This window comes from Nannospalax galili, unplaced genomic scaffold (genome assembly GCF_000622305.1).
Source record: "Nannospalax galili isolate Female #2095 unplaced genomic scaffold, S.galili_v1.0 scaffold218, whole genome shotgun sequence".
Taxonomy (NCBI): Eukaryota; Metazoa; Chordata; class Mammalia; order Rodentia; family Spalacidae; genus Nannospalax; species Nannospalax galili.
In genome coordinates, this window is record NW_008343207.1 from 1,124,064 (window position 1) to 1,150,468 (window position 26,405).

The 26,405-nt window shown below is 47.2% G+C and overlaps 1 long non-coding RNA gene across 1 annotated transcript in view; it reads right to left on the minus strand.

Moving 5' to 3' along the window:
- Positions 1 to 15,131: 15,131 nt before the first annotated feature.
- LOC115071396 overlaps positions 15,132 to 26,405 on the minus strand; it is an 18,414-nt gene continuing 7,140 nt past the window's right edge. Inside the window, exon 3 of the long non-coding RNA XR_003850482.1 lies at positions 15,132 to 15,388. This is a non-coding gene — a long non-coding RNA (uncharacterized LOC115071396). The remainder of the gene's footprint in view (positions 15,389 to 26,405) is intronic.

Below are 26,405 nucleotides of genomic sequence, written 5' to 3' on the forward strand. Positions count from 1 at the left end.
CTTTGCTCAGGTATTTATCTCAATGAAAATCTAACAAAGATCCCATGTCAGGTACCAAAGGATGAGAGGCCACATGCAGAAGCTCCAGGCAGCAGTAGCCACCTGCCAGACCCAGGAGCAAGGCCATCTTCCAGGCTCAGGAAGATATGAACACAGTTAACTGCTGTGGTATCACAAGGAAGTCTTGTTTTACTTATGAACAGTCCCAACATGTAAGAACAGTGATTCAAAGGGGGTGCCAAGGCACGAGAGAGGGAGGAGGTGACAACTCATCTGTGTGGCACTGTAGGACAGACCAGGGGACATGGTACACACAGGGCTTTGTGGCAGCCACCTTAACAGCATCCATGGAAGTCTCAGAAGGAATCCTACTTAGATACTGGGGCTTCTGAAGACCTATTCCTAGATATGGGTGGCTACCTGGCTACAGGTAGGCAAGTGTGCAGATGACTGCATCAGGCTGGAATGAATGCTCAGGGGCAGAGAGCCTCTGGGTTGGGGAGGAAGACAGGAAGATACCCTGCTTAGCTGCAGCTCACTTGACAAATACACTGTGCCAAACACCATTCTAAAGGCTTTACTTTCTTGTTCTTTCAAATTTGCATTTTTGCTGTGTTTGTGGAGTGTGTGTGTGTGTGTGTGTGTGTGTGTGTGTGTGTGCCACAGCACACGGTTGGAGGTCAGAGGACAACTGGCAGGAGTCAAGTCTCTCCTTCCACCATGTGGGTCCTGGGGATTGAATTCAAATAATCAGGCTTGGTGATAAGTACCTTCGCCCCTTGCCCTGTTGCTGACCCGGTTTTTGTTTTTTGAGATAGGGTTTCATTCCTTTTTTAAATTTTTATTTATTATTTTTATTTTATGTGTATGCATGTATTGCCTGCATGTAGGTAAGTGCACCCATGTCGTGCAATGCCGGCGGAGGTCAGAAGAGGCTGCCGGATCCCTTGGGACTGGAGTTACGGACAGTTGTTAGCTGCCATGTGGGTGCTGGGATTCAAACCAGGGTCTTCTGCAAGAACAGTGTTCTTAACTGCTGAGCCATCTCTCCAGCCCCAGGGTTTCATTCTATATAGTCCAGAACTCGTGGCAATCCTCCTGCCTCAACCTCCCAAGTGTTGGGACGATGGGCCTGCCTGTCATCACACCCAACTTGATATTTTATTTTCTTGGCTGTCTCTTCCCTCTTCACAGCGCTCTTTAGAAGATGTTCCTCTTTGTTCCATGGTGAAGATAAAGAAACTGAGGCACAGAACGGTACAAGGTCGTACATTGACCTATGCAGGAGCCTGGACTTGAACTCAGCTATCTGACTGCCACAAGTGTTTCTCCCAAAGATGCACAGACTAGTGAGCTTGGGGAGGGTAGAACCAGCGTGAGTGACCAGGGTCACCTTCCCACTGCAGCATCCAGGCAGAGGAGCGGCTCTCCCATGTTCACCTACACAAAAGCTACAAGCTCTCGCATCATGGAACAAGGGTGCATCTGGCTCTGGGCAGAGCCGTCCCCAGCCTGCACTGCAGGTCAGCTCGTGGTTCCCATTTCCCAGCTACACCCACACTGGCCCTGCCCCCTCCAGGAAATCCTGCCCATGCTATTTCAGGAAAGTCGATGGCTTTCTTTCTGGTCTTTCCGAGAGCCTGACAGATGGCCCTGGATTTGTGTGATGTGTTTCCACAGTGGCGTCTGAGGTACTCTGGCAATTCTTTCCACTCCAGCAGACACTGCAGTCAAATTTGTTCCTTCAACAAATATTTACTGAAAGCCTTCTACATGCAGGGCATGGCACTTGGCACCGGAAGATGAATCAAAACTATTTATTGACTATGCATCACTTATTGGGGCACAACGCTGCAGGTAGGACCAGTGCCATGCTGAGGGCCACTCGGTTCCGTGTGGACCATGCTAACCCAGAACACAGGAGCCCTCTGGGAATGTATTCCTACAGCTCCAACTGACTGTCAAAGCTCCAGAGAAACCCAGCGTCTCCCAGAGAGAAGAGGAGCACTAACAGCTCACCTGTCCAGGGGATGTCTCCCCGGACCTTGGTGTTTCCATCTGAAGAATAGGTAAATAAAGGGGCTGGAAAAGATGGCTCAGCAGTTAAGAGCACTAGCTACTCTTGCAGAGAACCTGGGTTTGGTTCTCAGCACCTACATGACGGCTAACAACCATCTGTAATTCTAGTTCCAGGGGCTCTGACACCCTCGTCTGACCTCTGTAGGCACTGCATGGCACTAGTGCACTTACAAAAAAAGAATAGGTCAATAAAGCACCAGCTTCCGAGGGTGCGGTGGGTTGGATGGAACAGAGGGGTAGCCAAGCTCTGAAGTGGGCACTGGAGTCTGAGGAGGTGACTGCAGGCACATGGAGCAGGTTAACTGCTGTCTCTGTTCAATTTCAAGGTTGACAGGAGTCCCAGCTTAAGAGGATGAACCAGTTCTGACATGTTTATTTTTATATATTTTATTTATTTTTCACTTTATGTGTATGAGTATATTGCCTACATGTGTGTAAGTGCATCTGTGTCATGCAATGCTCATGAAGGTCAGAAGAGGGCATTAGATCCCCTGGAACTAGAGTTATACAGTTGTTAGCTGCAATGTGGGTGCTGGGAACTGAACCTCGGTCCTCTGCAAGGGCAGCCATTGCTCTTAACTGCTGATCCATCTCTCCAGCCCCAAGTTCCAACATGTTTAGACAGAAATGCTTAGGGCCAGGGCTTAGCCCCGCCTGCCCAAGATTTCAGTGTTAGGCTGAGACCAGGAATCTGGGACACTCTTTGTGCTTACCACTTTCTAAGAAAACCCAGTGGGCTGGTTTCTTTATGCAGGACATTACATCGTCATCATCATCATCATCATCCACTGGTTTTCTAAGATAGGGTCTCTCTGTAGTCCCAGATGGTGTGGAACTTGCTATGTAGACTAGGCTGGCCTCCATCTTACAGAGATCCACCTACATCTGTCTCCTGAGTGCTGGGATTAAAGGCACGAACCACCATATCTGGCTCTACAATAATTTTTGTAAAGTATTTTCTGCTAAAGGGGCTGGAGAGATGGTTCAGCAGTTAAGAACACTGGCTACTCTTACAGAACACCCACATGACAGCTAACAACCATCTGTAACTCCAGTTCCAGGGGATCTTATGCCCTCTTCTGGCCACCACAGGTGCACTTACATACATGCAAGCAAAATACTCATGACACAAAATAAAAATAAATCCCTTTCAAAAACACTTTTTAAAGTAATTTCTGATAAAACATGTCTTTAATTTTTCTAAATTAATTTAGTATGGTGGGTGTGAGTGTGTGTGTGAGATGTGGGTGTGGGTATGGGTGTGTGTGCACGCACATGCACCAGGGCAGGTATATAGAGATCAGAGGACAACTTGCAGGAGTTGGTTTTCTCCTACCTCATGTTCTAGGTATTGAACTCAAGTATCAGACTCAGCAGCAAGTGCCTTTACCTATGGAACCATCTCACTGGCCATTAAAAGCATGCTGTTTGTGCTGGGCGTGGTAGGGCACGCCTTTAATCCCAGCACTTGAGAGGCAGAGGCAGGTGGATCTCTTTGTGAGTTCGAGGCCAGCCTGGTCTACAGAACAAGTTCCAGGCCAGTTGGGTCTACAAGGAGACCCTGTTTCAAAAAGACACACACACACACACACACACACACACACACACACACACACACAAGCATGTTCTTTGTTTGTTATAAGTATTTTTCTATAAAACTTTCTAGGGCTCAGTGGGTAAGAGCACTTGTTGCTCTTGCAGAAGACCTTGGTTCCATTATTCCACTTCCAGGGGATCTAACTCCCTCTTTTAGCCTCTACATGTCTGCACACACATGGTACACTTACATACATACAGTCAGAACACTCATAAATAAATGAATAAATATTTAAAAAATAAAAGCACTTTTTTTTGTCCTTTTGAGACAAGGTCTTCCTGTAGCCACAGCAAGCCTGGCACTCACTATGTAGCCCAGGCTGGCCTTGATCTCACAGAGAGGTCTGCCTGCCTCTGCCTCCCAGTGCTGAGACTAAAGGCATGTGCCACCATACCTGGCAAAAGCACATTGTAAATAAGACATTTTCCTATGTAAAACTTCAAGTTCAGAGACTGTAGAAGTACAGGTGTGGCCAGTACCACAATCATCAGGGCTCTACCTTCTGTCCCACCCAAACTCCTTGATCCAATAGCGCCTGCACTGGGGAGGACTTCCAGGGGGAATTAAGCCATTGTCCCTTCATCTACATACCCTCAGCTTTTCCATCTGACACACTCTGCAATTGCATCCTGTCTCCCACATTCTACCCCTCAAGAAGCCTTCAGTTGGTTCTGGGTAGAGGAGCTTCATACCCCTGAGTCTGACTCTGAGTCTCCTTTCAGCCTGAGGGGACACACACCAGATACAAGGGTTGACAAGGCAGTCATACCTGAGGCCAGTCTAGCTTCTTCTTAGCATCCAGGCTCTGGGAACCCAGCCCGCCAGTGGGTCTCTGCCCAGCCCCAGATGTGAAGCACTGTCCCTGCCTGTTTCCAGGGTGGCAAAGCCACACTCCCTGCCTCTTCTCTCTTCTGAGCCAAAGAATCCAGGTTTCCCAGGCTCTGATCACTGCCCCCTATATGTAATCTACCAACTGTCATGACCAGCATGTATACATACACAAACACACATGCATGCATGCATGCATGTATATATGTTCACACACATATATACATGCCTCTAAGTCTCTCCATGCCAGGGCAGAGGGAAACCCAGGCTCCTAACAGTCTTTCTTGCCCCTCCATACAGTCTCCCTGAACTTAGTGAGGATCCTGGCTCCCTCTCTCCCTCCCTTTGTAAGGCAGCTAGCCACCAGTCTCAGCTCTGCACAGGGCCAACTGGCCCAGAGGTCCAGCCTAGCAGACAGAAGGGACCTAGTGCAATGTCTCCTCAGCAGGCCCCTGACCTCCCCACCCAGCACTCCCCCTTCTAGTGAGACAGAGAATGGTGAGGTTCCAGGGTCAACAAATGTCTCCAAAGAAGGCAACCGGGGCTGATGAGGATGCAGGGTACAGGCTAGGGCAGAGGAGGAAGGAAGGCCTGGCCCAGGCAGGGAGAAGAGAGGGAAGGAAACTCCAGCCTATGTTTCTAAAGATTGTATGCCAAACAAGAAAGTCCCATTGCAAGTCCTGATCCTTCAACAGACTGAGGGGCAGCAAACATGGCAGGGCCAATTCAGGCACATGCCACCTCAGGAGGGAGAGCTTCCAGGGCAGCTGAGGTCTGACTGTTGATCCCTTCCTCTATTGGAGTGGACAACAAGTAATTCCCTACCCCTACCCTGGGAAAATGTATAGAATGCAGTGAGGGACTATTACAGTCCCTTCTAGAAATCGAGGCTCATGCCAGCTGATTACACTTCTCATTTCTGACACCTTTTACTTGAGTGACCTGGGCACCTATGGGGTACAATGGAGGCATAACATGCATTTGATCTTTAAACTGAGCTCTAGGTAGGAACTTGAAGCTCATAGAGCGCCCCACCCCTCAGCCATATCCAGCCATGGAAGCAGCTCAGTAGTCACAGTGGACACTGGACTTCCCAGCACCCAGGTTTTGCTGCCCAGAAAACATGGGCTCTGGCTCCTGGGAGCTTTTGCTAGTGAGATACATATTTGTTCATTTTTGTAGTACTATGAATCAAATCCAGGGCCTCACACAGCCTTGGCAAGCATTTGACCTCTGAACTATAGCCCTCGCCACTGTTCACTAGGTTTCTATCAGCTGATCAACACACAGGTTGGGGAGCCAGTGAAAGGGTTCAGTGTGTGAAGGTGCTTGACACCAAGCCTGAAACCTGAGTTCAATCCCTGGGATCCATATGGTAGAAGGAAAGAATTGACTCTAGTGACCATACATGTGCATTGGTATATGTATACACACACACACACACACACACACACACACACACACACACACACACACACTCCTAAATAAATAAATAAATAAATAAATAAATAAATAAATGCAATTTAAAAAATTTAAAATATATACAGGCTGAGCATCTCTGGTTACAAAATCCAAAGCTAAATGTTCCAAACTTCTCCTTTTTTAAAAAAAAAGAAATAGGCTTACTATGTAGCCCAGGCTAATTCAAGCTTGCTATGTAGCCCAGGCTGATCTCAAACTCTTGATCCTCCTGCCTCTGCCTCCCAAGTGATTGCAGATGAGCACCACCATGCCTTGCCAAAATATAAACCTTTCTGATCACTATATCCATAACATGAAGCCACACTGCTGCACAGTTATTGGTGAAATAATGTAAACACCGCCAGGGTGCATGAATATAGTATATATGGACACAAAGAAATTTTATGTTTAGAACTTGGGACCTGTCCCTAGGACATCTCATTATATATGCATCATGTACACAGTCTAATGTCTGGAGTTCTTTGCAACCTGGGATGTGCAGCCTGCCCAGGCAGCTTCGGTGTGGATATACCATTCAGTCACCTTTGGACCTGACTTGCCATGGGTGGCTAATGCCTTCATGTATGATCACAACCAAGGACTGTACGGCTCCTGACTGCAGGAGTCTATAAACACACACCTGAGGCCATGCTCCACCTCCCAGCACTCAGAAACACCAGGCAGCCCTCAGCACTCTCCAGGTTATTTTAAAATCGCCAGCAAAGAGCACAAGATGAGTGAAAGGTACCATACAAGACAACTCATGAAAGAGGCACTTGTTCAGAGCTAGAGCAGAAAGAGGAGGCCCTGTGTGACCTCACTGGAGAAGTGCACAGTGGGATGCAAGAGCTTTCTGTGGCTCTGCGTGTGTCTGATGGCTGCAAGGGCTGCAGAACTGCATTTGCATTAGAAATACATTAGAGACAAATTTGCAGAGATGCACGGACAGGATCCCACTCAGCCTAGCTGCTAAGGAAGAACTGCCCAGCTCCTGCATCTAACTCCACCTGGGCCTGCACTGCAGGGTCACCAGGACAGAGGGACAGAGAAGTCCTGAACACACCTGTGGGACCCTGCTGTCAAATTCAGCTCAGTGCATGTGAGTTGTGGGCCCAGAAAGAAATCCTTTGCCAATGTCAGTTCACCTTGGTGATTTTTGCCATTTGGACAAAACCCAAAGGATGGCCACCCTCAGGTGGACCTGTGCTTGATCTGCAGGTGTCTCACCCACAAAGCCTTCCTCTGTCCATCTGGAGAATGGGCACACATAGTCCTACACAGGTGGTCAACAGGCTCAGCTGCAGGACAGCGCCTACCAAGGTTGCTATAATCATCCGCTGCAATGAACTTTGCTTTGTACAATTGGGCTGGCATCTGGCCTCTTATCAAGCCTCTCGGTGACCAGGATCATGCTCAACCAAAATTCACACAGTTACAGGGTCTTTGTAAGAGTACTAAATGAAACTGTAAATCCAGGTCATTTAGGGGTCTGTTCAGAGAAGGAACCCTGAAACTTCAGGGTCATTACTCGCCTCTGTTTGAATGTTACAGAAACGGAGTCAGGAATGAATCCTTGGTACATATCTTTCTTTTCTTTTTTAAAAAAATTGTATTAATTTATTTGTATATGAGTGTATTGGCTGCATGTATATAAGTGCACCCATGTCATGCAATGCCTGTGGAAGTAGAAGAAGGTGTTGGATTTCCCTGGAACTGGAGTTATAGATGGTTGTTAGTCACCATGTGGGTTCTGAGAATCAAACCTGAGTCCTCTGCAAGAGCAGTCAGTGCTCTTAACCATTGAGCCATCTCTTCAGCTCCTCATTTCTTTTCCTTTTTCTTTCTTTCTTTCTTTTTTTTGATACAGGGTCTCACTGTGTAGGCCTGGATGGCTGGATGGTATAGAATTCACTAATTCACTATGTACACCAGACTGGCCTCAAACTCAGAGATCTGCCTGCTTCTGCCTCCCGAGTGTTAGGATGAAAGGTGTGTACCACCAGGTCCGTCTTTCATTTCTTTCTTAGTCAATTTAAATAATTGTGTATTTTACTTTCTAGTTGGAGCAGAGATGGAGTGTATTCACAGGAGTGGTTTTCTATGGAGAAGCATGGCTTTCTCTGGGGAGGCATGGCTTTATAATGAGGAGGCAAACATGGACTTCAGAGACACAAGAAGTAAATATGAAGCTAATAAATAACTCATTGGGAGGGAGATGAAAGGGCTGTGCTATTGGTTTGGAGTTCAGAGAGGGTTCGGACTTGAGATTTTTTTAAATGTTTTACACTTATTTACTTTGTGTGTATGGTACACATGTATGCACATGTGCATAAAAACATTGCTTTGGCTATGTGGCAGGATCATGAGGCATCTGATCACATGGTGTCCTCATTCAGGACAGAGAGAGAGAGAGAGAGAGAGAGAGAGAGAGGGAGAGAGAGACTGATGTTCAGTTCATGTTCTCCTTTTGTTTAGTCAGACCACAGCTGGAATGGATGGTACTGCCCATATTCAGAGTGGGTCTTCCCATTTCAGTCAAACCTCTCTGGAAATACCCTCACAGACACACCCAGAGCTTTGTCTCCTAGGCAATTCTAAATCCTGCAAAGCACACCCTGATCTTCAATACCCAGAGTGGGTGTGGTCAGCTATGAGAGGCAGGTGGCCCTCTAGCAAGGAACTGATAAGCATGTCTGTCTGTGGGCTGAGGGAGATGACTCCGTGGTTTAAACACTTGTTGTGCAAGCATAATAACCAGAGTTCAGATCCCCAGAACAGACATAAATGCTGGGGTGCATGGTAGCCTGCCAGTAATTCAAGCCTGGGAAGGCAGAAAGAGGGGATCCCCAGAGAAAGTTTGCTAGTGAAACTAGCCATATTGGCAAACTCTGGACTTGACTGAGAGGCCCTGCCTCAGTGAATAAGGTAGAAAGGCAATGGAAGATGATTCCAGACATCAACCTTGGGCCTTCACATGCACACACACCCCTCTGCATGTGCACCCCCTACACATGCAAAACATGCACACACACACACACACACACACACACACACACATGCATACCACACACACATAAAAATGGAAAAAGGAAAAAAACATGTTTGTGATCTTTCATGATGAAAAACTCAGAGGCAGACAGATGCAGGGCTGGCTAAATCAGTAATATGGCTGCCTTCCCTCAAGAGTCCTTCTGTGGAGAAATGGGAGATGTCCCTCCAGGCAATGTGTGCAGATACCATCCATCAGGAAAGAAGGGCCCTTGCTTCCTTCTGCCCCTTTTCCTAGCGTAGAAGACCCTGCCCCACAGTCCCCCCTGGAGTCCTCTCATGCTAGCTGGGCATCCTATGACCATGCCCAAGATAGCCCCTGTGTCTGATTGTTATCCACTGCCTTAGGCAGGGTTCTCTAGAGGAACAGAACTAATAGATGTATATGTATCATAAAAAAGGACTGTGGTGGTTGGTTTTAATTGTCAATATTGATAAAACTTAGAATTACCTGGGAAGACAGTCTCAATGTGAGATTGCCTAGATCAGGTTGGCCTGTGGGCATGTCTGTGGGAGATTGTCTTGATAGTTAGTTGATGTGGGAAGACGCAGCCCACTGTGGGCAGCACCATTCCCTATGTTTGGGCCCTCGACTATGTAAGAGTGGAGAAAGTGAGCTGAATACTAAGCATGCGTACATGCATTCTCTCTGCTCTGGTCTGTGGGTGTGCTGTAACCAGGTGTTTAACTTCCCTGCTGTCATGGACTGTGACCTGGAAAACACGAATGAAAACAAACCCCTCAGGGTATTTTATCACAGCAACAGAAGTGAAACTAGGACTAGGCTTTATTAGGTTGGCTTGCAGGACAGGGGTTGGGTAGCCCAACAATGACTGTCTGCATGCTAGGGAGACTGGAACCAGTAGTCATTCAGTGCATGAAGAAAGATGCTTCCGTAGTTCCAGTCTGGCACTGAAGGTCTGAAGCTCCCTGGAGGATCACTGGCATTGCACTTGCCCAAGAAGCTGGAGTCTGATGTCAGTGGACAACAGCTACAGTCACAGACAGATGCCCCACTCAGTCACTCAGGGAGAGGTGTGGCGCATACAGGCTGCCTTCCTTTGACTCCTTAGTCTGGGCACCAGGCTGTTGGAAGTTTCAAAGAGTGTCTTGTCTCCCCCAGTTGTCCCCCATCATTGGTCCCTGGAAATGCCCCTTCCTCCAGACAGACAGGTATAGGTCACGAGTGTCAGGATCTTTCAATCCAATCAAGTGAACATCAAGATCAACTGTCACATTTACCAAGATTTGTGTTTAGAGGTCAAGGTGGGACTGACACCTCAGACCCTGAGGACACAAAGCTGTGAGGATCTCAAAGCTCAGCCTAACAGAGGTTTCTAGGCCAACATACTGTAGACCTTCCCCTTCGCTGACATCATCAGTTGAGTTCCCACAGCTCAGCTCTGTTTTCTGTGGCTTTGGTGCTGGTTTCCATTTGGGGCTGTATCTTTATCTTCCTGGTGGGCCCTTCTAGACACCCCAAGCTCCTTTGCACTGGGGCCTGGTGTCTGCCAGCTCCTCCTTGCCTAGATCCAAAGCCTCCACATCTAATTTTTATCTCATTTTAAGATCACATTTCTTGAGTCTTATTGTGAACATAAGACAGCTTTCTGCAATTTACCACCATTTCCTGTGGTAAATCTTTTTTTTTTTTTAAATGTTTTTCCTCAAGGGGACAAACACTCTTCTCCAGCAGGATGCAGCCTACCATATTTGGGGGTTCATTTTCTGGACTCTTCCTGTGAGGAGGACACATCTACTTGGGCCTGGAGTTGGGGGGGGTCCTGTTTTGGGCCCCTCCTGGCCCACCTGGTTGCTATTAGACCCTCATTTCATATGGCAAAGCAGAGGCCTTGGCCGTGAATATGCAGCTCAGAGCCAAGTCCCCAGCTTCTGGCAGCCATTTTCCTGGAGGGCTCCCCTGGCTCCGGAGACTTCTTCCACTTCTGCCTGACTGTCCAAAGAGAAATTTATTCATAGATAATCTGAAACAGTCTCAAACCTTCTGATGCCAGAGAGAACACATAAAAAATGTACAAGCCCCAAGGGTAGCAGCTCACAGCAACTCTTGTCTTCACCTTCCTCTTCCACCCTAACATCCCAGAAAGCCACAGCCCCCACCCAGCCACTACAGCCCAGGCCAGGGTCACTGCTGGTTTGGGGACAGAGAAGGATGAATGAGGTATGAGCTGTCTGTGGTACTCTCAGAATACAGCCTAGGGATGCTAGAGAGGCTGCTGCTTTGTGAAGAAATGACCTGGATTATGAGAGAGAGAGAGAGAGAGAGAGAGAGAGAGAGAGAGAGAGAGGGAGGCACGTAGTTTAGAGCACAATGCGCAAGGATAGGTCTCCTACTTTGTGGGTCCTGGAGATTGAATTCAGTTGTCAGTATGGATTGCAAGCACCTTTACCTGCTGAACCCTCTCACTATCCCAGGATTATTTATTTATTTATTTATTCATTCATTCATTCATTTGCAAGTACTCAGACGTATTACTCAGACGTATCAGGCCAGCTCTCTATCACTGAGGTTCACCCCAGTTCCCAGCCTGAGCTGCAGGCCCTGGAAATGCCTGCAGCCTCCCACCTGCCTTCAGCCTGCCTTTCTGCTCAAGTCCTCCCACCTGCCCACCACCTTGGTCAATGGAGCCTTCTGTGTTTTTCAGTGGAAGGTGGACTGATCAGACTCATGTCCCTGGTGGTCACATGGTCTCAGGTCTTTCTAATCCCACAGAAGTGAGACAGGATGCAGCTGGTCCCTAAACCCCACATGTGTTGGAATTTTTGTTTCTTTGAGCTCCCCAGTGCTTCCTCCCCTCCTGCTTGTTTTGCTAACATGCAGAGAGCAGAGAGAAAAATAAATGTTTGACCTCTGTTTTTCTCCACATGGAGCTCCAGCTGGTTCCTATTCTGGGATCTGTCCCTGTCTGTGTCATCAGGCAGAGCTAGGGTAGTCCTTCCCATTAAAATACCTTAAACAGAAGCCCTCAAACCATCCCCTCCCCCAGGTCAGCCACGGTCCAGCTGAAGTACTTGTCATTTACAGGATCCCAAGGGTGAGGCTCACACAACACCAGAAGGAGAGACCATCCACACCCACAACAGCCTGGTGGCAGCTGGTGGCTTCCCGTTCTCACTCCGCTTCTTGGCTGGGCCCTCAGCCAGAGCCATCTTTGCTCAGGCAGCCCCTGGGGTCTTGTTTTCCCTTGTCTCCATCCTTATCTGCGGTAGGATGCTCCAAGGCCTAAATCACTCTGCTGATGCTGATGGACAGACCTCTGGAGCTAACCAATCTCTGCATCCTCAGTCAGAGGCAGGTGCTCCCACTGACCACCTTGGTCAAATGTCCAACCCAGGATCCCTTAGCACACTAGTTTCTCTGCAAGAGGGAGCTGTCAACCTCATGCCAAGATAGCTTGGCATTAGAGGTAAGGCAGTGTGTGCAGGGCATCTCTGTCCCCAGAATGCCTTATCAGCACATGGATGCTGATGCTGTGGCTGATGATTAAAACCCATGTGCTTTGTTTCCTCCAGGGGAAACCAAATGTCTTTAGAGAGAGTGCAGAATACACACGTGCCAGAGGTGTTGGGGAGCCAGCATTTTGCCCCCTGAAAGAATGGACTTTCTGTTATGCTTGCTTTTCCAAAGATCACTGTTATTTTGTTTCTCGTGTGTGTGTGTGTGTGTGTGTATGTGTGTGTGTGTGTGTGTGTGTGTGTGTGTGTGTGACATGCATGTGGAGGCCAGAGGTCAGTGTTCGGTGTCTTCCTCACTCTCCACTTTTTTGTTTTGTGTATGTTATATTATGTGTATGAGTGTATTGCCTGCATGTGTGTACGTGCACCTTGTATAGTGCAATGTGTGGAGGACAGAGAAGGCATAGGATCCCCTGGAACTGGAGTTACGGACAGTTGTTAGCCATCATGTGGGTGCTGGGTCTTCTGCTAGAGCAATGCTCTCGATCACTGAGCTATTTCTCCAGCCCGTTGCTGTTGTTGTTTTAACACAGGGTCTCCCTGTAGCCCCAGCTGGCCCAGTATTCACTATGTAGACCAGGGTGACCTCAATCTCACAGAGATCAGCCTGACTCTGCCTCCTGCTGGGATAAAAAGCATGCACCAACACAAGCAGCTTCCACCTTATTATTATTTTTTTTTTTTGGCAGGGTCTCCCACTGAACCTGGAGCTCCCTGATTTGGCCAGAGCTGCCAGTGAGCACCAGGAATCCTCCTATCTCCACTTCCTCAGGACCGCAATCACAGGTGCCACCTCACCCGGGTACTTCATTGATTGAGGAATCTCCCCAGTTTCCATTACTTATTTTCTAGCACAGCCTACCAGAATGGTAGCTCTGTTATGACTTCACACATGAGATGGGAAACAGGCCTAGAGATATGAATGGCATTCAGGACAGGAAAGGAGCATGAATGCATGGTGACAGGACACTTTTCCTGGCCACTGTAGGGCAACTCTGGAGTAACTCAACTGAACAAGACAAAGAAAGACACTAGTGCCATTGATCACCTCCTCTAGAGGCTCTGAAAGACATGTTCTCACCCAGTTACATTTTCTACAAGTTACACTTAGCAGATCAGAGAGGTTAAGTATGCGCCCAAGGTCACATAGCTACTGGGCAACAGGATGGGAACCAGGGATGCTTGATGCTGAAGCCAGAACATTCTTCCCAAGTTATCTGCTCTCCCCAAGGGCTGGGCCACAGTCTTTTCCTGGAGTGAGACCATCACAGCTGTCATGGGCCTGAGGGGAAATGCCTTACCGGACTTCCCAAAGTGGCTTTAAAACTCAAGTGTTGATTCTTCAAACCCCTTAGCACAGCAAAGCTCTGCAAAGATGCCCAGCCTCACTAGGTGCAGAGGGGGTGGAGAGTTCTTGGGGTTCCTTCCCTACTAACTTCTCCTGGGGATTGTTTTGCTTGCTTTGGGGGGTGGGGCAGGGTGGAGTTTTTTTATTTTGGCAGTGGGGATCCAACCCAGGACTTTGTACATGCTAGATAAACACTGTAATGCCGAGCTGCATGCCCAGCCCTCTTTTTAAAATATTACATTTATTTATTATTTATTTATTTACCTGGGGACTGATAGATAAAAGTAGCCTATGGATGAATCCGGTTGATCAGGAGAATGCACTAGGACACAGATAAGACTCCATCGGAATAGAGTTTAATAGCAAAAGAACACATGGGACAGATTCCCTTCCAGGTAGGGAAAATGTCTGTCCAGGTCATGAGCTGGGGTCTTTTAAAAAGGGAGGCTTCTGCTTCCTGCAGAAGGTGGGAAGATGTATTTTTTTTTTTTAAGTTGGGCAGTCGGGGAGGGGGGGGAGCAGGACTGTTAAAACTTGTTCTCTTTAGAGATCAAAGGGGAAGCCTGCTGTGTTGGCCAAACAGTGGAGAAAAGTCTGCTTCTCTTGACTTCAAAGACCAGGGCGCTTATCAGCTAGGTTCCCTTTTCTCAGGAGCTTGAGAAGTCCTTGAGACCCTGTTGGTGAGGGGGCAGGGCTAGCTGAACCTTAACAGGGACATGCACCTGCCATGGCATACATGATGAGGTCAGAGAACAACTTGCAGGAGTCAGTTCTCTCCTTCCCTCTGTGGGTCTCAGATATCAAATTCAGGAAGGTAGGCTTGGTGGCATGTGCTCCTACCTACTGAGCGATTTGCAGCCTGCCCTCAGCCCTCTTTTTACTTTTTGAGTCAGGGTCTCATTTTGAGTGCTAGAACTGTAAGACTGAAGATTTCTGTTGTTCAAAGCTAGACCTGTCATCCCAGCTACTCAAGAGGCTGAGGCAGGAGGATCATGAGTCCAAAGCCTGCCTGGGTTACGAAGTGAGTTCAAGACCAGCCTGGGCAACTTAATAAGACACTGTCTCAAAAAGCAATTTTTTAAAAAAGATCTGTGTTTCAGTGTAGAACATTTGCTGAGCATGTGTGAGGCCTGGCTTCTATCCCCAGCACTGCCAAAAACAAGGAAAAAAAAATCAGTTTGTACCACCAGCATATGGAGACTTGTAATAGCTGGTACACACCACACACACACACACACACACACACACACACACACACACACACACACACACCCCTCACCTGGGTCACTGCACAGCACAGAAGCATTGATGCGTGGACACTTGACCCTCAAAGGCCATCACCAGTCTCAGCCACACCAGATGACATGGCAGGACCCATTGTGGAGTTCATCAGTTCACATACATATTGCCATCAGAGCCCTGCAGCCCTGCTTGTAGGCTCAGAAACCCACCACTTCCCCTAAAGCAACAATTCCCTTTATGTGAATTCTTAGGAGGAAACACTCCCTCCCCTGCTCAATATTTCCACCAGAAGGCTTCGGGCCAGGAAACTGCAAAAAAAAAGAAAGAAAGAAAAAAGTATCATTCTACTTTGGAAGGCAAGAGAAATTAATTAAATCCAAATTGCCCCCAGAATGTTGAAAGCTGAACACCACTCAAGACAGACTTGAGATCTGGGTTGAATTTCAAATCTGGGTTTGAAAATGCACCAAAATGCAAAACCTCAACTAGTCTGTAGTCCTTGTTGGACTGGAGTCACATGCCATGGCCCATGGGGCAGGTGGGGACCTGCTTGGTGTCTCAGCAACACTGGGAAAGACCAGCATGCAGTGAGAGCCAGGAATGGCTTCTGGATGATGCAGACCTGATGCTTTTTGAACTGGGCCTGGATTTGCCAGCTGGGCACATGGTGGTTCAGTTCATTTTAAAAAGGCAAAGCATAGAAGAGACAGTCATTGCTATGGGAGCTGGTGGAGAGACAGCATCTGGAGGCTATGGTGGGGGGGGCACTTCTCCTCAGACAGGGGACCCCAGGGGGTTCTTTCACTTGTAAATATAAAATGATTCTCTCAGAGGCTCTCCTGTGGCTAGAAGGTACCCCTCCAACACCCAACCTCATAAAAACCAGGTCAACAGTGCCAGTCTTTGTGTACCTGTCTTCATGCAGCTGTAATTAGGACCCCATAGTTCATAGGTGAGGAAGGCCCCAGCTGACCTGGCTTCAACCACCCCACACAGGACACCCATTCATTCATTTAAAGTAGTCAGTCAATGATGGGTTATGCATTAGAGTGGAAGAAATGGAGGCTGGAGAGATGGTTCAGCAGTTAAGAACAATGGTTGTTCTTGCAGAAGACCTGGGTTCGAATCCCAGCATCCACATGGCAGCTAACAACTGTCCATAACTCCAGTCGCAGGGGATCCGACAGCCTCTTCTGTCCTCCACAGGCATTGCACGACATGGGTGCACTTATCTACATGTAGGTAATACACACACATAAAATAAAAATAATAAATAAAATTTTAAAAAAGAGTGGAAGAAGGGAAGGGACAGAAATGACCCACAGGAATGGCTGCATGGCTTCTATTGCCACCTTGGCCTGGATGACACTGAAGTCCACATGTCATTTATGCTGGCTGGTGATATCAGGGTACAAGTCTCTGAAGGAGGTGATGAACAGGATGATCAGTTTTGAGTCTTTGTTCATCCTGAGATCAACTACTGTCACCCAAGTGCCTGGTGAAACTCTGTGGGCTGCAGGATGCATGGTGAACAGGACCAAACCATGGACTCTGGAGTATGGTCTTTGGAGGCAAGCCAACCAGACAGATGGGCAGAAACATCAGCTAGCTGTTAAGAGGACACATATGGAGATGTGTGATGGTATTCCTGTTGTGATGGTCAGCTTTAAGTGTCAACTTGACACAACCCAGAATGACCTGAGAAGAGAGTCTCAAGGATGGACTGGCTAGATCTGATTCACTTGTGGGCATGTCTGCTGGGGGTGTGTGTGTGTGTGATTGTCTTAAATAAGTCAGTCACTTTAAGTACCTGCCACCTTGACTTCCCCCAGTGACAGGCTGTGACCTGGAACTGTGAGCCACAATAAATCCTTTCTCTTGTAGCCAGGGTATTTTATCACAGCAACAAATGGGAGTGAAACACTTGTTAATGGAGTGTTCTGCCCTGTTGGCATGCTTTCTAGTGATAAAATGGGATGGAATTCATCTTTCCCCAGGAAGCTAACTTCCCCATATCTTTTTAGATGTGAATGCTGACATTTTGGGGTTTATTTTTTGAGACAGAATCTCTAACTCCAGGTGGGCCTCAAACTCCTCAGTAACCAAGGATAACCTTGAACTTCTCTTTTTTATCATCAAGTATTTATTAAGAAATCTTTAAAAGACTTGAAGCAGGCAAATCTTCACCAGCAGGTGTAAATGAACCTTTATTGTATTTTCACTAATTCAGCTACACTGCTGCCTTCCAGCCTGTACTGGTGTCTTAATTATGCTGAACTCAGGGATTATCATTCCTTAGACTTGGCTAAGACATTTTCAGCATATTGAGACTCTTTGGCCACTATTACTTCATTATATATGTCTTCCTACCCTCCCCCCAAAGAAAACATAAAAGATATTCCACATTCGGGACATACTGATTGAGTCATTTTGGCCATGAGATTTCTTCTTTTTTCATTTTTCTAATTTTCAATTTGCTTTCATTTATTTTTATTTTATGTGTATTGAGTGTTTTGCCTGCATGTTTGTAATTGCACCCATGTCGTGCAATATCTGTGGAGGCCAGAAGAGGGTGTTGGAGATCCTAGAACTGAGTTACAGATAGTTGTCAGCCACCATATGGGTACTGAGAACCAAACCTGGATCCTCTGCAAGAACAGACACTGCTCTTAATCAATGAGTCATCGCTTCAGCCCCTTCTTATTTTTAATATCTGAGTTCTAGGAGTTACTCACTTAATTTTTCCTATCTGGGGAGATCTCAACATCCCACTTTTTGCTGGAGTGAGTACACATGATTTACCCTTTTTCAGATGATGACTTTGTCTTTCTTCACAACTTTGAACTTCTGATCTTCCTGCCTCTACCTCTGGAGTGCTGGGATGACAGGTGTGCCCCACTATACCCAGGTTCTATGGTGCTGGGGATGAAACCCAGGACTTTGTGCGTGCCAACTGAACCACATCTCTAACCCCTAAGTGACATTTAAAACCTCTTATCCAGGGCTGGCCTGAGGGGCTGGAATCTCCTTCACTCATGGGACTGAAGAGGCTGTAGTGGTCTCCTGGGGAGGCTGTTCTCTGGGCTTGGGTGAGATGAGCTCCTCTGGGGATGGCAGGTTCTCCTGAGATGCTGTGATATTGGATATAAGCAGAAAGTATGGACCCCATGGACAGGCCTCAGCTTGGGTAGTTGGCCATGTGGAGTTGATACATATGGGGTTCTGCCTGGTTCTGCTTAGGGGCTAGGCCTTGAACTTACTGCTTCTGCCCAAGAAGACACGGAGCTATCAAGAACATGCCTGTGGCTGTCTCTGATCCTGGAAGGCAATCCAGTGGTTTGATTCACCCCTCACCTCCCCAGTAAACTGCTGTCCCCCATGGAGTTGTCTGCATGCTTCCATATGTATGGTGCTGAAATCCGAGAGGAATGCCTGGGTTTCCTGTGACCCGGTTCCTCCTTTAACCAAACCAAACTGATGACTAGGCACTCCTGACTGTGATAAGGACCACTTTGCCTATGCCAGCTCCTGCCACTCACCGTATCAGGCCCGAGATTATGTGTTCATCTGTTTTCCTCTATCCCACTCACCCTCTGACAGAGTTCCAGACAGAATCAATGAGATGACCCAACAGTCAGTGAACCAGATGCTCTTAACCAAATCCCCTCAGGTCTCCTACCACCACCTGCCCTCCTGACCTCATACTTCAGACTGATGTTCCAGCCCTTTGATTTCACCCCTCTTTGCCGATATCCCTGTCCAGCAGGAAGTAGCCTAAGAAAGACCACCGTTGCCCCTTATCATCAACAAAAAGCTGGAATGTTGGGTTCCTGGCAGACTTCTAAAATGGTGGCACAGCTCCCAATATTCTAAAATAGTGGGTTCAAACAGCCCCAGTAAGTCCCTCTGCTTATTGGGAGACCAACAAATCCCAAGCTAAACTGCCCAGCCTAGGTCATGGAAAGTTACCCAAGCATCCAACTGCCTGTAAAAGACATCTGACTTCCACTGCTGGCTGCTGTCTCTCTGATCCCAAGAGGCAGTACAGCAGTTCGATCCCCCACAATAAACCGCTATCCCCCACCCCCCCAAAAAAGAACATGCCTGTGGAAGGCTTGCTTGCAAATAAGAAAGCCCAGCCAAAGCATCTTCACCTCCCTGAGCAGGGTTTCAGAGGCCAAGCAGCTCCCAGGTGGGTTAAGTCTGATGTTAAGGACCCAAGTGCTCTCTCTCTTCACTATCATCTGCCTCGTGCTCTCAACAGGGCTGCCACAGTGAGGGGCAAACACCTGCACGCTGTTTCCAGAGGTGAAAGGGCTGCATCTCTTTCTAGGAGTTATGATTCCTTTCCCAGACACCCCCAGGGAACTCTATATCCCATTCGTCAGAATTGGGGTCACATGTCTCTGCCTGAGCAGGAAAAAGGCAAAAGTGTCATGTGTTTGCTTCAGTCAGAATTCACCCATGTCTAAGGGATGGGCAGACCCAGAGAAGGGGTGCTGGGTTGTCTGCCTCTGGTACCGTCCCTAACGATGTGTTCTCATCCACTCTGCTCCACAGGGCCAGCACCCAAGTTCAGGTTCAGCTCTTTTGCAGGCAGGGAAACTACCTGTTCTAAATGGCAGACAAGCGAGAGCCATCTTTTTCAAACTCATTTGGTCTCTCTCCTGAATGACAAAGCTTGACACAATCTGGATCTGATCACGTCCCATAATGAGAAAGCAAAACCCACGGGCCCAGATTCTTGTCGGATCTAGTTCCCAGATAACTGCAGCTGATTTGGGGTTGAAGGATCCAGGTCACACTGGCTTCATTTTTTTAGCAGCCTCCATCTTGTCAGCCTTAAGTCTCTGTTCCTAGAACTTGTAAGTCTCCTTTGCCCCATACTACGGGGTAAGATTAGGCAAGCCTGGACATGCCTTGCTTACCTGAGTCTAACAGAAACCAAATGAAATTCCTGACCATAAAAGGGCATCCAGAGGCTGATAGGGGCACCCTACCATAAAAGGAAAAATTGAGACATTCCAGGCAGCTGACCATGACTATAACCAATGAAATTTCCCCCCGTACGACGAATTCAGAGTTATCCAATCAATTCAAAGGTCACCCAGTTTGTGTGGACCTTTTCAAGAGTACCCAATAACACTCCCCCACCCCCACCCCCGCCAATGTTGGTTGGGGTCGGACTCCATTCATTGGCTCTCGGAGTCTGTGCCCGACTGGTCGTTCAAGAATTGGAATGCTTTTCAATAAAATTTTCTAAATTTCGAATTCTACTGGGTGGTCTCCAATCATTCCTGAACCTCAGACCCAATAGGGTATCTCTGGAGGGGACTCTGAGCTGTGCCTGTGTTTAGAAAAGATCTCTGTCACAGTGAGGTCAGACAGAAGTCAGCCTGAATCAGAAGTAGATCTGGGGGTGAGGAGCCAGAAAGAACCAGCAATAGCACAGGGACAAAACCAGCAGAAAGGATGGTGTAGAGATGGGGACTGTGCTCTACAGAAAGGAACAGCACCTTGGGAATCTCTAGCTCTGTTAAAGCATCACTCCTGGGCTCTTCCTGAGTTCCAGGCCTCAGAACCACTCCACCAAAATCTACACCGGCCCAACTGGAACTACATACTCAGGCCCCAAAGACAGACCTGGGATGGCCAAACAGTTGGGTCCTCACCCTACTGGCCCTTCCCAAGGATACTGTTGGTGGGTGTTTCTGATTTAGACCAAGGTCTGGTTTGCTCAGGCTGGCCTCAAACTCTTGGGTTCCAGCATCCTCCAGCCTCAGCCTCCCAAGTAGCTGGGACCACAAAAACATACTCTCAACTCCACAAAACTTGTTTTTAAATGTTTTATTTATTATTTTTATTTTATGTGTATGCATGTACTGCCTGCATGTATATAAGTGCACCCATGTTGCGCAATGCCCGTGGAGGCCAGAAGAGGATGTCGATCCTCTAGAACTAGAGCCTGGGATTTGAACCCAGGTCTTCTGCAAGAGCAGCCAGTGCTCTTAATTGCTGAGCCAGTCCACAAATCTCTTTTATGCATGTGTGGGTATGTATGCTTGTTCATGGGTGTGTGTGTGTGTGTGTGTGTGTGTGTGTATACTTCTGCTTGTGCATGTGTGCACACATGTGGAGGCAGCTTCCAATGTCATTTTCAGAAACACTGTCTCTTATTGGCTAGTAAGTTCCAGGTCCTTCTATCCCCACCTCTGCAATGCTGGGATTAAACCAGATTGCTGCCTCACCAGGCATCCTGATATGGGTGCTGAACTCAGGTCCTGATGGTTGCAAGGCAAATACTTTACTGAGTCGTTGCCCCAGCCTCCATTTTTTCAGATGCCTGATAGTAGCTTGGGGAAGCTAGGAGTGGCCTTGTCTGAAGCTCCTTAGCTGACAAATATTGGGGAGCTGGGGGTTTAACCAAGTGTGCCCCCCAAAAGCTATCATTTATATTTAAGCTATATATACCCATGAGTGTCTCTGAATCTTACCAACACTGAGTGCTTCATTGGGGGGCAGGCAGAAAGCATGGACCATTTGAATGGTTATTGTTTTAAAAATTCCTATTACCTAGAGAGATAGCTCAGTGGTTAAGAGTGCTTGCTGATCTTCAGAGGGCCTGAATTAGGTTCCCACCACCCATGTGCAGTGGCTGTAACTCTAGCCCCAGGAGATCTGATGCCTCTGGCCACCTCAGGCACCTGAAATATTATTCAGCCGTCAAAAGGAATAGTGTTCTTCATATGGAGAAGTTATATTCTTATTACTAAGCTGTATTCGTACATAATCTCCTTCTAAGCTTAGACTATTTTGTAGTTTCCCTTTGTTTTACTTACTAGGTAGATATCTTGAACTGTAACCCTGTGACATTTTACTACTTGGTAATAATGTTTTATTCCTCTGTGATGCATTCACTACCCTGAGATATTTTATTACTCTGTAATACCTTAAAGCTCTGTGATCTGATAAAGCTCTAACATCTGATAGAGATGTTAAACTAAGAAAATGGAAAATTCACCAAATGGTTTAATGAGGCACCTGGCCCAATTAGTCCAAATAAAGTATAGATCAAATGTGACAGATATCTACACCTCTGCCTATGATATTTTCCTTTCTTTTTTTTTTTTTTTTTTTTTTTTTTTTATAAACTGCAATAACCATTTGACCAACTCTTGGCCAATTAGCCTGACCTAGCTATATATCAAAGGCAGCAGATGTCCTGACCCATGCCTGGGATACTTACTTTGTAAGCTACGATGACCAGGCAAACTCAGAAAGCTAACATGTCCCATCAAAGTAAAGAGCCATAGGGCCCAGGTACCAGTCATAAAACGATGACGTGGAAAGTCCTATATAACCTCACTTGTCTTTTGCTCTGGGCCCAGAAAATCTTGAAGCCTTTCCTGCTCATTCTGGGACCACATGCTTGTAAAAATGAACAAGCTCACTGACTCTCCTGGGTGGCCTGCTTGATCGCTTAGCTTTTTGAAGAATTTTTCCATAACATTATGACACATGCTACAGTGTTTGTGAGCCTCAGTAATGTGGTGCTGAGAGACGGCCAGGCACAAAAGAACACAAATTAGATGATGCCCTATGAAAGAGCAAGAACAGGCTACTTCATAGACACAAAAATAAGTTGGTGATTGATAGATAAAAAGTAGCCGTATGACGAATAGGGTGATCAGGAGAAAGCAGAGTTTATTAACAAAGGAACACATGGGACAGATTCCCTTCTGGGTAGGGAAAATGTCTGCCTGGGTCGTGAGCTGGGGTCTTTTTAAGGGGGAGGCTTCTGCTTCCTGCAGAAGGGGGGAAGATGTATTTTTTTTTAATTGGGGGGGGTGGGGGGTGGAGTGGGAGAGTGGGACTGTTAAAACCTGTTCTTTTTAGAGATCAAAGGGGAAGCCTGCTGTGTTGGCCAAACAGTGAAGAAAACTCTTGACTTCAAAGATCAAGGTGCTTATCAACTCAGTTCCCTTTTCTCAGGAGCTTGAGAAGTACATGAGACCCTGCTGGTGAGGGGGAGGGGCTATCTGAACCTTAACAGTGATTGCCAAAGGGTAGGGATGAGGGGAACTGAGAGTGGTTACTTAATGGGTGTACCCTGCCTTTAGATCTACAGAGATTCATTCCAGGACCCCATGTATCACCCTCTGAAAATGACCAAGTACCTTAGATAAAACTGTGATGGGAGAGCCAGGTGTGGTTGTGCATGCCTTTACTCCCAACACTTCTGAGGCAGAGGCTAGTGGCTCTGTGAGTTCAAGGCCAGCTTGGTCTACATAGTGAGTTCCAGGCCAGCAGGGGCTACAGGGAGACCCTGTCTCAAAAATACCAAAAGACAAAACAAAACAAAACAAAACTGTGGTGGTATGGGAGGCCCGAGGCTTTTCCATTCATGCACCTTGGCCTCTGAGCTGCTCTCTGCAGCTCCACCTCTGTCACCAGCATCAAAGAAAGAAAATAGCTACCACACCTTCTGCAACTTAGCACGCTGCTATTCCATGGCTGCTGCCGCCACCACAGCCACCATTCTATTCTCTGATGCCACTGCTTCTCTGCATGTTACCAGCTCAGCCAGCTCCTCTCTGAGCCACACAGCCTGCTTCTACAGCCAGAGAAAGAGTGTTTGCACCAATCATGGCAGACATGACATGCAAATGAAGGCTTGTGTTTACAGCTATCACAGCTTTTATCTGTTTAGCCCTAAACACAGCAATCTCTTGGCTAGGCCACTAGGGAAAGTGCTTCCCCTGGCCTGGGTGGAAATGGTTGTAGGGTCATGTAGAGGTCACTGAGGTTTGTGATAGCAAAAAAACCAGTGTAGACTGTTTGACACAGTCCTCACCTGTGGGAACAAGCAGCTGTGATCACTGTGTGGTTTCCTCAGAACACCATGGAGTATTCAAGATGGCTGGTGCTGGCCCAGGGTAGTTGGGCTGGCTGTATGACTGACAGTCCTTTTGCTCAAGGCAGCCTGGGTAGTCAGGGAGCTTCCAGCAGCTGCCAGTTAGGGAGTTACCACCTGCCCTTCCCCTCCATGTCTTTGCTTATCTACAGGAGACTGAGTGTCAGATCAGTAGAATGATTTTTAATAGAATTTTAACAATGCCTTAGCACCCCAGGGAGACCTGAGTCCTCTTCATCTGTCTCACCATCACAGGAGACTTGAGTTTCAGCAGGAAAACTCAGAGGAGGAATTTTTACATACTGTAACGATGCCTTAACAGTGTTTAATACCTGCTCAGCACCCTAGGGACAGGGCCCCCATCTGTCCCAACAGGGAGGCTGGGCTGGGACTCTGGGTGAGGAATAGGGATCTGGTTGCCTGGACTGACTTTCTCCAGTACAGCAAACCCACAGTGCTCTCTCTACATCCTCCTGACCCCTTTGACCTAAAGGCAGAGAGGGGGAGGTGAGGAGAGCCATGCCTGGAACCCCCAACTGAGGAGGGTGGGGAGAGGACACGGGACCTACGGTTAAGGGCCACCTTCTCCCAGAGTCCAGGCTGATCCAGTGCAGCATGACAGGAGAGGAAAGCCACTACCTCACCACCCAATCGGTCTCAAATCCATGATGCTGGGCTCACAGACTGAACATCTCTAAAACCTGAAACTTTCTGAGTGCCAACTCAATGTCCCAGGGAGGCAGAGACTCACATACTTAGAGAGAGAGAGAGACAGAGAGAGAGAGAGAGAGAGAGAGAGAGAGAGAGAGAGAGAGAGAGAGAGGAGAAGAGATATAAAGGGAATGAGGAAGATTAGAAAAAAAGACATGATTTTCAGCAGGGAGTGGTAGCGTATGCTTTTGAATCCAGGGTTCAGTTCAAGAGGCAGAGCCAGGCAGATTGCTGTGAGTTTGAGGCCAGCCTGTTCTACACAGTAAAAGCCTGTCTCAAAAAAATAAAGAGAGGAGATGGAGAGATGGTTAAGAGCACTGACTGCTCTTGCAGAAGACCTGGGTTCAAGTCCCAGCACCCACATGGCAGCTAACAATTGATTATAACTCCAGTTCCAGGGGATCCAATCAACTCTTCTATCCTCCGCAGGCATTGCACACATGGGAGTGCTTACATAAATGCATGCAAAACACTCATACACATAAAATAAAAATAAATGAATTTTTAAAAAGAGACTAACTTAAGAACTGGGTATGGTGGTGTGGGTCTATAATCTCAGCACTTGGGAGGCAGAGGACAGGAGAATCAGGAGTTCAAGGCCAGTCTTAGCTACATGGTGACTTTAAAAACAGCCTAGACTGTGTAAGACTCTCAAAATGAATAAATAAAATTAATTTAAAAGCCACAAAAATAGCTGGGCATGGTCCGTACACCTTTAATCCCAGCACTCAGAAGCCAGAGGCAGGTGGATCTCTCTGAGTTCAAGGCCAATCTGGTCTATATATCAAGACCCTGTCTCAAAAAAACCAAACAACAACAAAAAACAACAACAACAACAACAAAAACAGGCTGGAGAGATGGCTCAATGGTTAAGAGCACTGGCTGCTCTTGCAGAAGACCTGGGTTCAGTTCCCAGCACCCACATGGTAGATAACAACTGTCTATAACTCTAATTCCAGGGGATCCAACACCCTCTTCTGACCTCCATAGACATTGTATGACATGGGTGCACTTTATATACATACACATAAAAGAAGAAGAATAAATAAAATATTTTTAAAAAACTAAAAACAAACCCCATAAAACAGAGTATTTTTAGTTGAGTAGGCTAGACAAATTTGAAATTTGGCAAAAGGCTCAGTGGGAGGTCTGGGTTCACTTCTGTTTATCCCCAACCTCAGCCCCTATCTAATATGCCTGACCTTCATCCTTCCCAGTCACCCTGTCACCAACCCCTATTGACCTTGTCCGTGGGGGAAAGGAGGACTTTCTAGTGACTTAATCTGCATTAAAGAGCCAGGCCAAATGACACTGAGAAATGTCCCAGCCAAGGTTCCTAGAATTCCAGGACAAACACACCAGTGGACAGTGGACATGAGAAACTAGATGTCTCCAGTGGGTTCAAGTCCCTGACCTGCTAGCCTGGTGCCACGCTCATGGGACGCCAATAATTCCAAAGCCTTTGCTTAGTCAATCACTCCACTGCCCCAAACTGGAGTGTGCCTAAGCTCTTCACAAGGTCATTTGCCTCTCTTGGGCTCCCCCAGCCCTTCTAGAAAACAGCCCAGGTTTCTTGTCTGAGAATCTCAGGCCAGCCATAGGAAATTGAATTTATGATATAATTCTTCTGTGTAAAAATAGTCCTGTTCCTTTGGGACAGTCTGTTGGTGTGTTCCAGAAAGTCCAGTTTGCAATTATTT